We start from the raw sequence: 12,928 nt of genomic DNA on the forward strand, positions 1-12,928 counted from the left end.
TTGTCTTCAATGTAAGGTAAAATGAAAAGGTGGAAATAACTTAACTATAAAAATAAGAAGTGAAAACAAAGGAAAAACAAACTTCCCTGTTTTTAATCATAAATCGGATCCTCCAGGTCTTGTAGTTGCAACTTCTGATGTTTTCCCTTCTCATCCATCATGGGTGGGTTTAAATCTGGAATAAGGGCATGCACAATGGATGGGAGGAGTTTTGTGTGAGCTGGAGGTATTTCAATGGAAGGTCGCAATTGCTTGGTAGTGGTCGGTCCATCCAATGGTAAAAATTTTCCTTGTCTTGGCTTGAACTCTTCTTGACCAGCCTCCAAATAGTTCAAAGCCTCCTTAATTTCTTCATCCAAGACCTACACATTTTCACAAGAATTACGAATGCAACTTTCTAAAGGATCATTTGATTTAGATGCATCAACTTCAGCTACCCAAACATCAATGCAATCAATTGCATATATTTTATGTTCAATTGTGTTGGGATACTTCATGGTTTTAAATACATTAAATACTACTTTTTCACCATTGATTCTAAGAGTAAGTAGACATTTTTTCACATCAATTAAAGCATTACCAGTAGCAAAAAAGGTCTCCCTAAAATCAAAGGCATTGTCCTATCTTCCTTCATATCCAACACAATGAAGTCGTCAGGAATAATAAAATTGCCCACTTTGACTAAAACATCTTCTACTTTTCCCCTAGGATATTTAATGCTTCTATCAGCTAATTGCAGGGTAATAGTAGTAGGTGTTAGTTCATGCAATCCAAGTTTTTCAAAAATAGAATATGGCATTAGATTTATACTGGCACCTAAATCACATAAAGCTTTCTCTCTAACTCAGTATTTCCTATGGTGTAAGGAATAGAAAAACTCCCTGGGTCTTTGAGCTTTGGGGGTAATTTATTTTGAAGAATTGTTGAGCACTCTTTGTTTAGTTTCACCATTTCACGCTCCTTCCATTTCCTTTTATTTGACATCACATCTTTTAAAAATTTGGCATATTTTGGCATCTGCGATAATACATCAAGAAGAGAAATGTTAATATGTATTTTTCTAAACACCTCTAAAAATTTTTCAAATTGTTTATCCAAGTTAACTTTCAAAACTCTTTTAGGTTAGGGGAGAGGAAGTTTAATAGCATCTAAATTTAATTTAGGTGTACTCCCTTTGATCTCCATTTGTGAATCGGCTACCTCAACTTTTTGATCATCATCTTTAATCTCCCCAATAGTCTTTCCACTTCTCAAGGCAATGGCATTACTTGCTCCCTTGGGTTCTTCTCTGCATTGCTAGGCAATCGTCCCTATTTTCTTTTTGACAGCATGCCCACAATCTACCCCACTTGAACTTCTAAGTTCTTAATAGATTCCTCTTGATTTAATAATATATTTTCGTGATCTTAGAACTTTGCTTCAGCAGTATTTATGAACTTAGAAATCATGTCCTCTAAATTTCCCTTCTTTTCTTGTGGGGGCGGCTGTTGTTGAAATCCTATGAGTGCTTTCTGTTGGTTGTTATTCCATGAAAATTTTGGATGATTCCTCCACCCTGGATTGTATGTATTCGAATAAGGGTTGAAATTTGGCCTGCCACCATGAGAAACGAAATTAGCACTTTCATGTGAAGCAAAAGGACTACCTACCTGACAATCAGAATTTATATGTCCCAATTGGCCACAAAGGTCACATGGATTACAAGATGACATATTTATTGCTACAATACTAAGATTGTCTAATTTTTTATTCAAACTAGCAAGCTGAGTAGATAAAGTTGAAAAAGAATCTAGATGATGCACTCCCCTTTGATCAGCTCGGTCATTATTCCATTGTTAGCTATTTGATACCATTTCTTCTACTAGATCATAGGCTTCCTCTGGAGTTTTCCTCATGATTGTGCCTCCTGCAGCTGGATCAATAATGGAGCGATTAGATGGAATAATACCATTATAAAAAGTTTGAATTTGGCGCCAAACTAGTATTCCATGGTGAGGACACTTCCTAAGCATCTCTTTAAATCATTCTCATGCCTCATACAAGGATTCCCTCTCTAGTTGAACAAAAGTAGTGATATCATTGATCAATTTTATTGTTTTAGAGGGAGGAAAATACTTAGCCAAAAATTTTTGAGTTAGGTCATTCCAAGTAGTGATACTTCCTGCAGGGAGTGAGTTAAGCCAATCCTTAGCTCTATCACGTAATGAGAATGGAAAGAGTCTAAGCCTAATAGCATCATCGCTAACTCCATTATGCTTGAATGTGTTGCATATTTCCAGGAAGTTAATGATATTTGCACTAGGATCATCACTCGGTAACCCACTAAATTGAATACACGTTTGGATCATTTGGATAATCACATGCTTGATCTCGAAATTATTGGCTTAAATCGTTGGCTTGCAAATGCTAGAAGTAGCCCCATCAATTGTTGGACAAGCATAGTCCATAAGAGTTCAATTTGCTTCGTTTGCCATCTCTTCCTCAATGTCTTTTTCGATCAGCTCTCTCTCTCTCTACTTTTGTTGGCTCTTTGCAGTATGCGAAGGGTTCTCTCTATTTCAAGGTTGAATTCTGCTAGTTCTTCGCCTCTAGTACGTGTCATACACTAACTAATCTGAACAAGGCAAGAATTCAAACACATTAAATAAAGAGTAAAATCCAAATTAACCAAGGTTAACAAGTTCTAATATTATTTAAGGATAAAATCCCGGACAACGGCACCAAAAATTTGATAGCTATAATTATATAACCCTAGCAAGCGCACTAGTTATCAAGTAGTATAAAGATATCATTCCCACGAGGATTTAACAAAATAAGTATTAGAACTATAGCTTCCCTCAATTATTTGGACAGCCGAATTTTGGATCTAACAATAGTTACTGCTGAAAATTAAAGCTAGAAAAAAGAAAAGAAATAAAAACAAAGGAAATTAATGACTGAACTTGCAAAGATTAATAAAAAGGCCAGGACTATTGGTCCACCTAACCTTTCCAATGAATATCAATTTATTAAATTAACCAAGATAATTTATTATTTTCATAAGCTGAAGTTTTTCCTAATTTATTTAATATTCCCTTCCAGGATATATCAAACCTACTTCTATCAAGTAACCCTTCGATTCCTCGATTAGAGTTCTTGAGATAGAAAGTGCATTAAGTTCTATGAAAGGCTTGTATCATCAGATGAATCATGTATATATATTCCTATATACCATTCAATTCACACTATGAATTATTTAGTCTATTATATGCATTTCCCTTCCGGTTCATTCACATAAACCAAATCAATTAAGAGATGGCTAAGCTCCTAATTGCATTACGCATAATAACTCATAGACAATATGAAAATAAAAACAACTTGGTTAAATTAAATAAAAATCAATCCATGGTCGTGGTTAGGCTTTCCATAGCCCCAGCTATAAATAAACTAGTTCATGATAAAGAAGATTAAACAAACAAGGTATAAGAAAGAACTCATGATGTTGCCCTTGAAGTTGAAATCGATGAGCTTGTCTTCTCCTTGTCGCCGCCCTCTTCTCCTTGCCACTGCCTTCTCCTCCTCCTAGGTTGCTGACTGCTTCCTTGAAGGCTGAAGCTCTCTTAGAGGACTTTTTGATTGCTCCAGAGATTGATTGATGCCTTTGTGCTAGTCCGCCCCCCCTTTATATAGCTTTAGGAGGAGGGGCTATTTCCAACTCCTTTTTGGAGTTCCTTCTCAAAAATAGAGAGTCCTAATTCCTATGGATTAATTTAGATCTAATCCTATCCTATCTCTCATCTAGTAATTTCAATATCCTTTATCTTAGAATTACAAATTGAATCTGATAGGACTCTTTATTCTTGCATTCGTATTGGGCTTCTTTAACGAATTGGGCCGCTGCAAGGCTTCTCTACAAATTGGGCTTCAGCTGCGAACTAGGCTTCTCTACAAATTTGGTTAGATTTTGGGCCCAACTTTGACCTCGATTCAGTCCGAATATATCAAAACACCAAACATGAAAGTTTTAGAGTTTTTCCTCATCTTTCTAATTCATCTTGAATCTTCTCAATCGGAGTCTGGATGGGAGAGTTATGCCCAAATCATCTTGCAGTGCTGAAACTGTGTAAAATTACCCGATTAGCCTTGTTTTTTCTCCTAACACCTTCTTTCATGCCCTGAATCGGAATACAAGCATAGTGAGTCCAATTAAGTACTAATTAAATGTAAAAAACTGAATATTTAGGGATACAAATATGATAATTTTTATTCTCATCACTATCCCCCTCACGACTTTGGGGATTTCTCCTTAGTAGAACTATTACAGTAAGCAATAATTGAATGTTTCACTACCTTAGGTGAGAACCACTTTCTCTGTACTGGAGCTCACTGTGGTCCCCCCTGGAGTCGGGTGTCAGAAGTTCGACGAGTTAGTCTAGAATGTCTGAACCATACAGTTGTAGATGAATCGGATGCACCAGTTCCAACAACTTCAATAATACTACTTCTATTAGTAGTACCATTAGCAATTCCTAGACCTACAGAACCAGCATCAACCTCAGGACCCGAACCAGAAGTAGAATAATGTACATCGGTCTCCTCCCGGGGTGTAAGAAATCCCCAAGTTCTAGTTCCTCCTCGGAACTAGCTTCCACCTCAGGACAAGACCAAGGATCGGCGAACACCTCCTCCACCCCAAGGGAGTAAAGGTCAAAACAACTAGCCCGAGATTAGCCACTGCACATGAACTGATCAGCAACAACATTCGCAAAGTAATAACCACGAACCCCAAGTAAGTAACCAATAGCAAATTGGGGCTTGAGGCACGGGCTCACATCGAGTCCCCTTTGAGCCCCGCAACAACCATCAGCAAGTTCGGGACAATGAAGAAGCGGGAAGCCGGAACCCTCTGCCTCCTCGTGACAGTCTCCGAGAATGTGAGCGGACGAAGATTGAAGTCCAAGACAACACAGAGGTGAATAGTTCCAATGTGGAAGCAACAAAGAAGCGACGATGCCACAAGTCCCACCAGAAATACCCCGGCCCTCAGAATAGTCAGCCACTAGAATGGAGTAGGGTGCAGGAGGAAGTGAGCTCTGTAGCTGCACATTTGGCTCCAGTTTTGATGAGCTAGCCTTCCCCCCTGTCGTCGAAGATTCTTGCCGCACCAAGACCAAAGGACTTCAAGGTCTTCACTCTAGAGACCCCAATAATTAAGACCAAAGGACTACAATGGGAAGTACGACCCCAATGATCATGTTGACGCATTCCAATCTCAAATGATCCTTGCCGAGGCAGACGAGGCAAGCATGTGCATTGCATTTTCTACTACTTTCAGGGGGGTAGCCAGAGCGTGGTATAGGAGTTTAGCGCCGGGCTTAATTATTAGCTAGGCCCAGTTAATCATTTGCTTCACTGCCCACTTCATCACTTGTAAGAAGTAACCGGAGTCTTAAGCGAGCATTCTGAACGTGGTGTAGAGGGAGAATGAGACCATCCAAAGTTTTATTGCGCACTTCAATACTGAGTGCTTATAGATACTGGACCTCAAACTGACTGTCCGACTCACTACGGTGATAAAGGGAGTCAGGCACAAGGAGTTCGCATGGTAACTCGGAGTTTATTCATCAAAGACCATCGAGAAGTTTCTCTTTGATGCTGAAAATTTTATCAGAATGGAGGAGGTGCTTAACCCCAAGGTAGAAGCCCCACCAGGAGAAAAGAGGAAAAGGGAAGATGAGGAAGCTAACAACAGTGAGCACTAGCAAAAAAAGAGTAAGTCACCGAGGAGGAGTAAGTCTCCAATATAGAAAAGTAAGTCTCCATCTAGATGTTCTAGATCAGGTCGGCGATCCAGAACCCCACTAGTCGAAAGAATGTCCTACACCCCCCTCAATGCGAAGTGAGGAGAAATCTTGATGGCGATCAAGGATTCTTCCTTTGTCAAGTGGCCGCCTAGATTGCGAGGAGACCCAGTGACCAGGAATCCGAACTACTATTGCCATTTCCATCATGACACCAGGCACAACACTAAGAATTGCAGAAACCTTTGCGATGAGATTGAAGAGCTTATTTGTTGCGGGTTCCTGAAGAAGTATATCTTGTGTGATGGCAGAGAATCAACAGAGCACCAAGCTGACCAAAGAAGAGAAGCTCTGGAGTCGAACAGGTGGAATGACCAGCCACACTGGCAGCAACAATGGCCGCCTTAAGGCAGACCAATCCGTGGGGTGATCAACATGATCTCCGGCGTGTCTATTGTTGCAGGGTGTACCATTAAGGTAGGAAAGACCTCAGTTTGGGAGCTCGAGCATGAAGTAGAAAATCCATCGAAAAGACCTCGGATCGAATAGCCCATCTACTTTACGGAGGATGATGCTCGTGGGATACAATATCCGTATGATGATGCTCTCATCGTTAAGCTAGTCATTAATGACTTCGAGGTAAAGAGGATAAAAGTGGACTTCGGTAGTTCAGCAGATATACTTTTTCTGGAGGCTGTCGAGAAACTACAATTACAACGAAGTGATATGCAACCAGTAAGCTTGCCTCTAGTGGGGTTCAATGGTGAAGTAGTCAGGCCCCTTGGACACATCAAAGTGACAGTTGCAGCAGGAACATGGCCTAACTTAGTGCGCTTCGAGCACACCTTCCTCGTGGTCACAACTCCGTCCCCCTATAACACAATTCTAGGTCGACCCATTCTACATGCCCTTTGCGCAGTATTTGGCAATGAAATTCCCAATAAACTGTGGAGTAGGGTTTGTATGAGGTGACTAGCTGGAATTGCGTAAGTGTTATGTGGCCGCACTGAAGGGCAAGGCAAAGTTGACTGACGATGTTGAGCTAAAGCCTCCACTCGAGCAAACAGAGGAGCGAGCTGCCCCAATGGAGAAAACTGCCCTCCAGATTGGCGCACTACTAAGCGAACCTCTCAAATCGTAGCTAGTAAGTTTTCTACTCAATTTGCTTGGTCTGTTGCAGAAATGCCTGGTATAGACCCTATCATAATTACTCATAGACTTAATAGTCAGTCCAGTTAGACAAAGAAAATAGAACCTCGCCCTAGAGCGGTGGAGGATAAGCTCCTCGTAGTAACTTTGTTAGGGTGGTCCAATACCCGAGTTGAGGGCCAACCCTGTGCTAGTGAAGAAGGCCAACAGCAAGTGGAACATGTGCATCGACTACGCCTGCCCAAATGACTGCTTTCCATTCCCCAATATTGACCGCCTAGTAGACGCGACCTCGGGGCACAAACTGCTGAGCTTCATGAATGCCTACTCCGGATACAACCAGATTAGGATGGATGTAGCTGATCAAGAAAAAATAGCATTTGTAACTAAACAGGAGCTATACAGTTATAAAGTGATGCCCTTTGGGTTAAAAAACACCGGAGCAACTTTCCAACGACTTGTAAATAAGGTCTTCAAACCTCTTATTGAAAATAAAGTAGAATGTTATGTTTATGATATGGTCGTGAAGAGCCAGTTTTTGAACTCCTTAAATGATGATTTAAATTACGTTTTTCAAATTCTAAGAAAATATAACATGAAGCTCAACCCGAACAAGTTTGTCTTCGGGGTCACGTTGGGTAAGTTCCTCAGCTACATAGTGAACCAACATGGCATCGAGGCCAATCCATACAAAATTAAGGCCATTTTAGACATGAGACAGCCCCAAAAGATAAAATAAATTAAAAGGTTAACTAGCTGGGTGGTTGCCCTAAACCGGTTTTTGTCTAAATCGGCGGATCAGTGCCTACCCTTTTTCAAGGTGATTAAAAAGAACAAAAACTATGTGGACCGAAGAATGCCAGCTAGTGTTTGACGAACTAAAAAAGTACTTAAGTACCCCAGCGATTTTAACCCAACCCGGGGAAGGTGTTAAGTTGAACTTGTACCTCTCGACAAATGATGAGGTAGTTAGCTCGGTACTGATATGAGAAGTGGACTTGGTCCAACGACCTGTCTATTACGTGAGCAAAGTTTTGCAGGCAGCGGAAACTAGGTACCTTGACATAAAAAAGTTAGCGTACGCACTAGTAATAGCAGCTTAGAAACTATGCCCGTACTTCCAATCCCACACTATCGTCGTCCTTACCAACAAGCCTCTGAAGCATGTCTTGCTCAAGCCCGAGGTGTCTGGTAGGTTAACGAAGTGGACCATCGAGTTAAGCGAGTACATCCAGTTCGAGCCAAGGCTAGCAATCAAAGCCCAAGTCTTGGCAGACTTTGTAGCAGAATGTACGTTCAACACCCCAGCCACTGAACTGATTGAGCCCGTAACACATTAGAGGAGTGAACCAGCACGGCACTGGTCCTGGTCAGGGTGAGACCAAATTGGGACGAAGAGCCCTTGATCCTCCACGTCGACGACTCGTCTAACCAATGAGGAAGTGGTGTTGGGCTAATACTGTACAGGCCAAGCGAGGTAAAGCTGGAGTTTGCTATGTGGTTCGGATTCAAAACGTTGAACAACGAGACAGATTACAAGGCGCTAATAGCCGTGCTGAATTTGGCGAGGGAGGTTGGCTCGAAGCACCTCGTGGTATGCAACAACTCTCAGTTGGTGGTAAACTAGGTCTACGATGACTACGAGGCTCAAGATCTGACCATGGTAGACTATCTAGCTAAAGTAAGGGAGTTGTTGTCGACCTTCTTCTCTTTATTCATCTGACAGGTACCGAGATTCGAGAACGCTGAGGCCGACGCCATATCATGGTTGGCAAGCACTAGCAGCAATACAATGCGAACGATTTACCCTACCATCTGAATGCAATGCAACTCAAAGGGTAGAGCGTCAGTCAGCCTGGTACGTTCTTATAGATGGGTGGCTGTATAGGAGGACTTTCACGCTCCCCTACCTACATTGCTTGCAGCCTTCAGAAGTAGACCGAGTACTCCACAATATCCATAAAGGACTTTGCGGAGGACACTTGGGGGGCTGGGCGCTAGCCCAAAAGGTGCTGAGACAAGGATATTACTAGCCTACTATGAAGGTAGACGCAGTCGATATCGTCAAAAAGTGTGATAACTGTCAGTGGCACGCCAACATCCTCCATCAACCTACTACCAATTTGAAGTACTTGACCAGCCCATGGCCCTTTGCACAATGGGGAATAGATATCCTTGGACCATTCTCACCTACAACTAGGCAGATGTGGATGGAAGTCGAGCCCTTGGTAATAATTACAGCCTAGAACATGCTGAACTTCTTCTAGAAGAATATAGTATGCCACTTTGGACTACTTAAAGAACCGATATTGGATAATCGAAAGCAGTTTGAAGATATTGAGTTTCAGAACAGGTGTGCCGAAATGAGGATCCAACAAAATTTCACTTCGGTGGCACACCCCCAAGCGAATGGACAAGCTGAAGTGACGAACAGGGCCATTCTCCGAGTATTAAAGACCCGTTTGTCACGAGCTAAGAGTTTGTGGGTGGACAAGCTGCCCAGTGTCCTCTAGGCATATAGGACAACTGTCAAGACTGCGATAGGTTAAACACCCTTTAACCTGACATATAAAATAGAGGTTGTGATCCCTTCCGAGATCGAGGTACCGACCTTGCAACTTGATGCGTACGATGAGGATGCCAATGACAATGAGCTTCGAACTAATTTAGATATGATCAAAGGGGTATGCGACCTAGCCTACATCCAGACTGTGGCCTACCAACACCAGGTAGCTCGGTACTACAATGCCCTGATCAAGAGACACCAGTTCCGAGTTGGCGACCTAATACTTCGGAAGGTAATAGTGCTTGAACCTGGTGTAGGTAACCTTAGATCGAACTAGGAAAGCCCATACATGGTAAGACGAGTGTTTGGAGAAGGCACGTATGAGCTGAGACCATGGAAGGGAAACAAATATCCCAAGCTTGAAACATCAGCAACCTTAAGAGATACTATTTGTGAGCACCTCAGAAATTCACAAATTTGGCTTTGTATAGACTCAGTCATCTCTTTGGCATGGGCATATTAAAGGATAAGTGCAGTGGACTGTGAGTCATTCCCGAGTTCTAAGGGCTAAAGTGTCGGGCTAACAGAAGATCTCGGCACCACGTTAAGACCCAGTTGCTTCAGCATGGGCAACCTAAGATCCAATCGCTTCGGCATGGGCAACCTAAGACCTATTCACTTCGGCATGGGTAGTTTAAGACCCTATCGCTTCGGCATAGGCAACCTAAGACCTAGATTGCATCTTTGGCATGGGTATGAGACAAGTAGCTTGCGTGCAGATAGATCAAGCATGTACCCTACAATATTTGCTCACTTCGGCGTACATTAACACCAGATTACTCTTACTTGAGCCTAGTTCGTCATCTCGGCACTTCGGCACTTCGGAGTAACCCACAATTAGAAAATTTTGGAGCAAATGGAATTTGTGCAAGTAAGATGAGGAGGCAAAGTTTTCATTCATTTAAAAAGGGAGTTCATTACATTCAACAAAAAAAAAAAGAGTAGGCTACAGCTATTTGAGCTCGGAGGCTCAGGAAGTCATACATATACGGGAGGTCCAAGAAAAGAGGCAAGTAAGTTCAGTCAATTTGGGGCTCCTCTTCCCCATCTGTAACATCAGTGGGTTGGTTGGTTTCTATGGCATCACCAGCATCTTCAATTGTCTTATCTGCCATATCTTCACTGAGGTCATCAAGGTCGTCATCGTTGCTCCCCACTTCGGAGTTTGGATCCTTTGCTTCCTATCAAAAATCTCCTTAGTGACCCCAAAGGTGGTGATAGACTTGAGGTCAAGGTCGGGGAAGTTACATCGCATCAGCCATCTAAGTTTGATGCCCTTCCGGTAAGCCATCGTGGTGGCCTTTATCGACTACTTGCAAAATTCCCATGATGACTTGTAGTGGTCGACGGCTTTCTTCGCGGCCTCCTTGATTGCATCACTGAAGAATGTATCGCGCTCATGCATAAGAGCCTAGAGATCTTCCTTCTCCCTTTCAAGATCCTTCTTCTCTCCCATCAATAGCTCGATTAGATCCTTCTGAGCTCGTGCATCATGTTCCAGCTTGTGGATCTGACTCGGGGCCTTGTTTAGCTCGCGTTGAATACTCTTAGAAGAATCCTCAGCTTGTAGATCTCTCCTTAGATGCGCCTCAGACTTCCAAACCAAAGCATGGACCATGGAGTTCGCCTGCCAGAAATAGAGAAAATAAGTCCCAAACATTAAAGGGAAACGAAGAACCTTATTCGAGGTGCAGACACGTACCGCCATGCAGTAACCATTAGCCTTTTGCCCAAGCTCATTGATGGAGAGCTCAAAGAGCTTAGCGATCTCCGCTGCATATGTCACCTCCCTGCTCTTCCGGAAGCTGCATCTCGGGTCCAGAATGCTTGGCGGTGTTTCGGAGCCCTCACCTGACGAGCTGGCTCCGCGAGCTGCTTAGAGCTCATCCTCGTGGTCTCTTTTAGATTGGCGGGGTGGGGAGTCCTTTCCCTTGTCTTCTTTGACCAGGTCGATCACCGGAGGATCCTCGGCCATAATAGCATCCTCGGAGGGCTAGGCAATGGTCTCTTGGGGGTGGGCCTTCTCGGATGCCCTCCTTTTCTTTCCCCTCTTCATGTTCCCAAAGAGCTCGCTAGCAGGAGTTTCCTCCATAGTACCTATGGAAAATAAAAATTAGAGTTAGCCAAAAAAAAATTAAAGGTAAACGTAAGTGAAAAGTGTGTGCACTGAGATGGCAACCTACTAGGAGGACTTAGCTCAACTTGTATGAGCTTTGCTTCAGACACGAAGTCTTTGAGCTTCAACCCGAGCTTCTCCCAAGAACGGACTTCCTCCTGATTTGCCTTGTCCAGCTTGATGCCAGAGTCTTGAATGTCGGGCCTCTATTGAGTTGGAAATGGCCACCCCATAGTGTTACAAATGACGAAGTAGCGCTTCTTCTAGGCCAAGACTTTGTTGGGAAATTCGTGCAGGATTTTGTAACTAGATCGGGGAGACATATAGTAACTTTGCTTATGCCCCGGGAAGACACAAGCGGAGTTATTTTTAATAGAATAGATTGAAGAAAAAATGTCAAGGGTCAAGGGACGGTTGTAGTCATGAAAAGGGAGATGGCACCTACGATGTTGCAGATCGAGTTGGGGTGGAGCAGATCTATGGTGATGTCAAAGAATTTGATGACCTCAATGATAAAGAGGTGGAGTGGAAAATGCAGCCCAGCCGCGAACTGCTCATCGAGCACCACGATCTCGTCATGGCCATGGTCCCAGGGAAACCTTCCTAAGGGGATGATATAGACAAGGTTGTCGGGGAGCTTGTAGCGAGCTACTAAGGACAAAAGTCTATCAGCTATCATCGTGGAAGGACCGAAGCTCTCTGGACCCCGAGTCCAACGTGAAGTGGAGACCACCTTACCGGAAGCCTCGTGTTCTTGTTGGAGTACATCCACCTCGGACGGGGGTTGGAGTCTGTGAAGGGTTAAGAGATCCATCACATGGACGCCCAAAGATTGCAGAATAAGGGGCGAATTTCAAAAATTTTTCTCTCCCTTCAACTGGGAATCACATTCCCTATTTAGAAAATCATATTTTCAAGGATAAATCTTGAACCTTAAATTGAACCAGATCTGAACCAAAAGGAATGGGAGAGAATGATACCTGATACGGAGAAGTAATATCTCCCAATGAAGGTGTTCACGCCCAAGGAAGGATCCAAAGACTGCACCCACTGAAGATGGCGCAGTGCAGGATGGAGCAGAATCAGCAGTGTTCTTCTGCAAGAACTCTGTCCTTCACAAGAATCAGTAGAATGGTACGTGAGAACAGCTTCCTTTTCAATCATTTCTCAAAGAACTGATGTCAAGATCCAATCTTGACTTCTCCCACAACTGGAGATCGAACTGGCAAACATGGCGGCAAGAACAGGGAGGCGGCAAGAGAGTATTCGCAGGGTGCAAAATTCTCTCTTCTTGATTTCAGCACTAAAGAGGATCTG

The 12,928-nt window shown here is 43.0% G+C and overlaps 1 non-coding gene across 1 annotated transcript; it reads left to right on the forward strand.

The window, feature by feature from the left end:
* Positions 1 to 1,983: 1,983 nt before the first annotated feature.
* Positions 1,984 to 2,090, forward strand: LOC148845047 (small nucleolar RNA R71). Its single transcript, XR_016102767.1, has one exon. It is a non-coding gene; the product is annotated as a small nucleolar RNA R71 (small nucleolar RNA).
* Positions 2,091 to 12,928: the final 10,838 nt, after the last annotated feature.

Source organism: Nelumbo lutea, chromosome 7, assembly GCF_056320005.1.
Source record: "Nelumbo lutea isolate HS-2025 chromosome 7, American lotus-T2T, whole genome shotgun sequence".
Lineage (NCBI taxonomy): Eukaryota > Viridiplantae > Streptophyta > Magnoliopsida > Proteales > Nelumbonaceae > Nelumbo > Nelumbo lutea.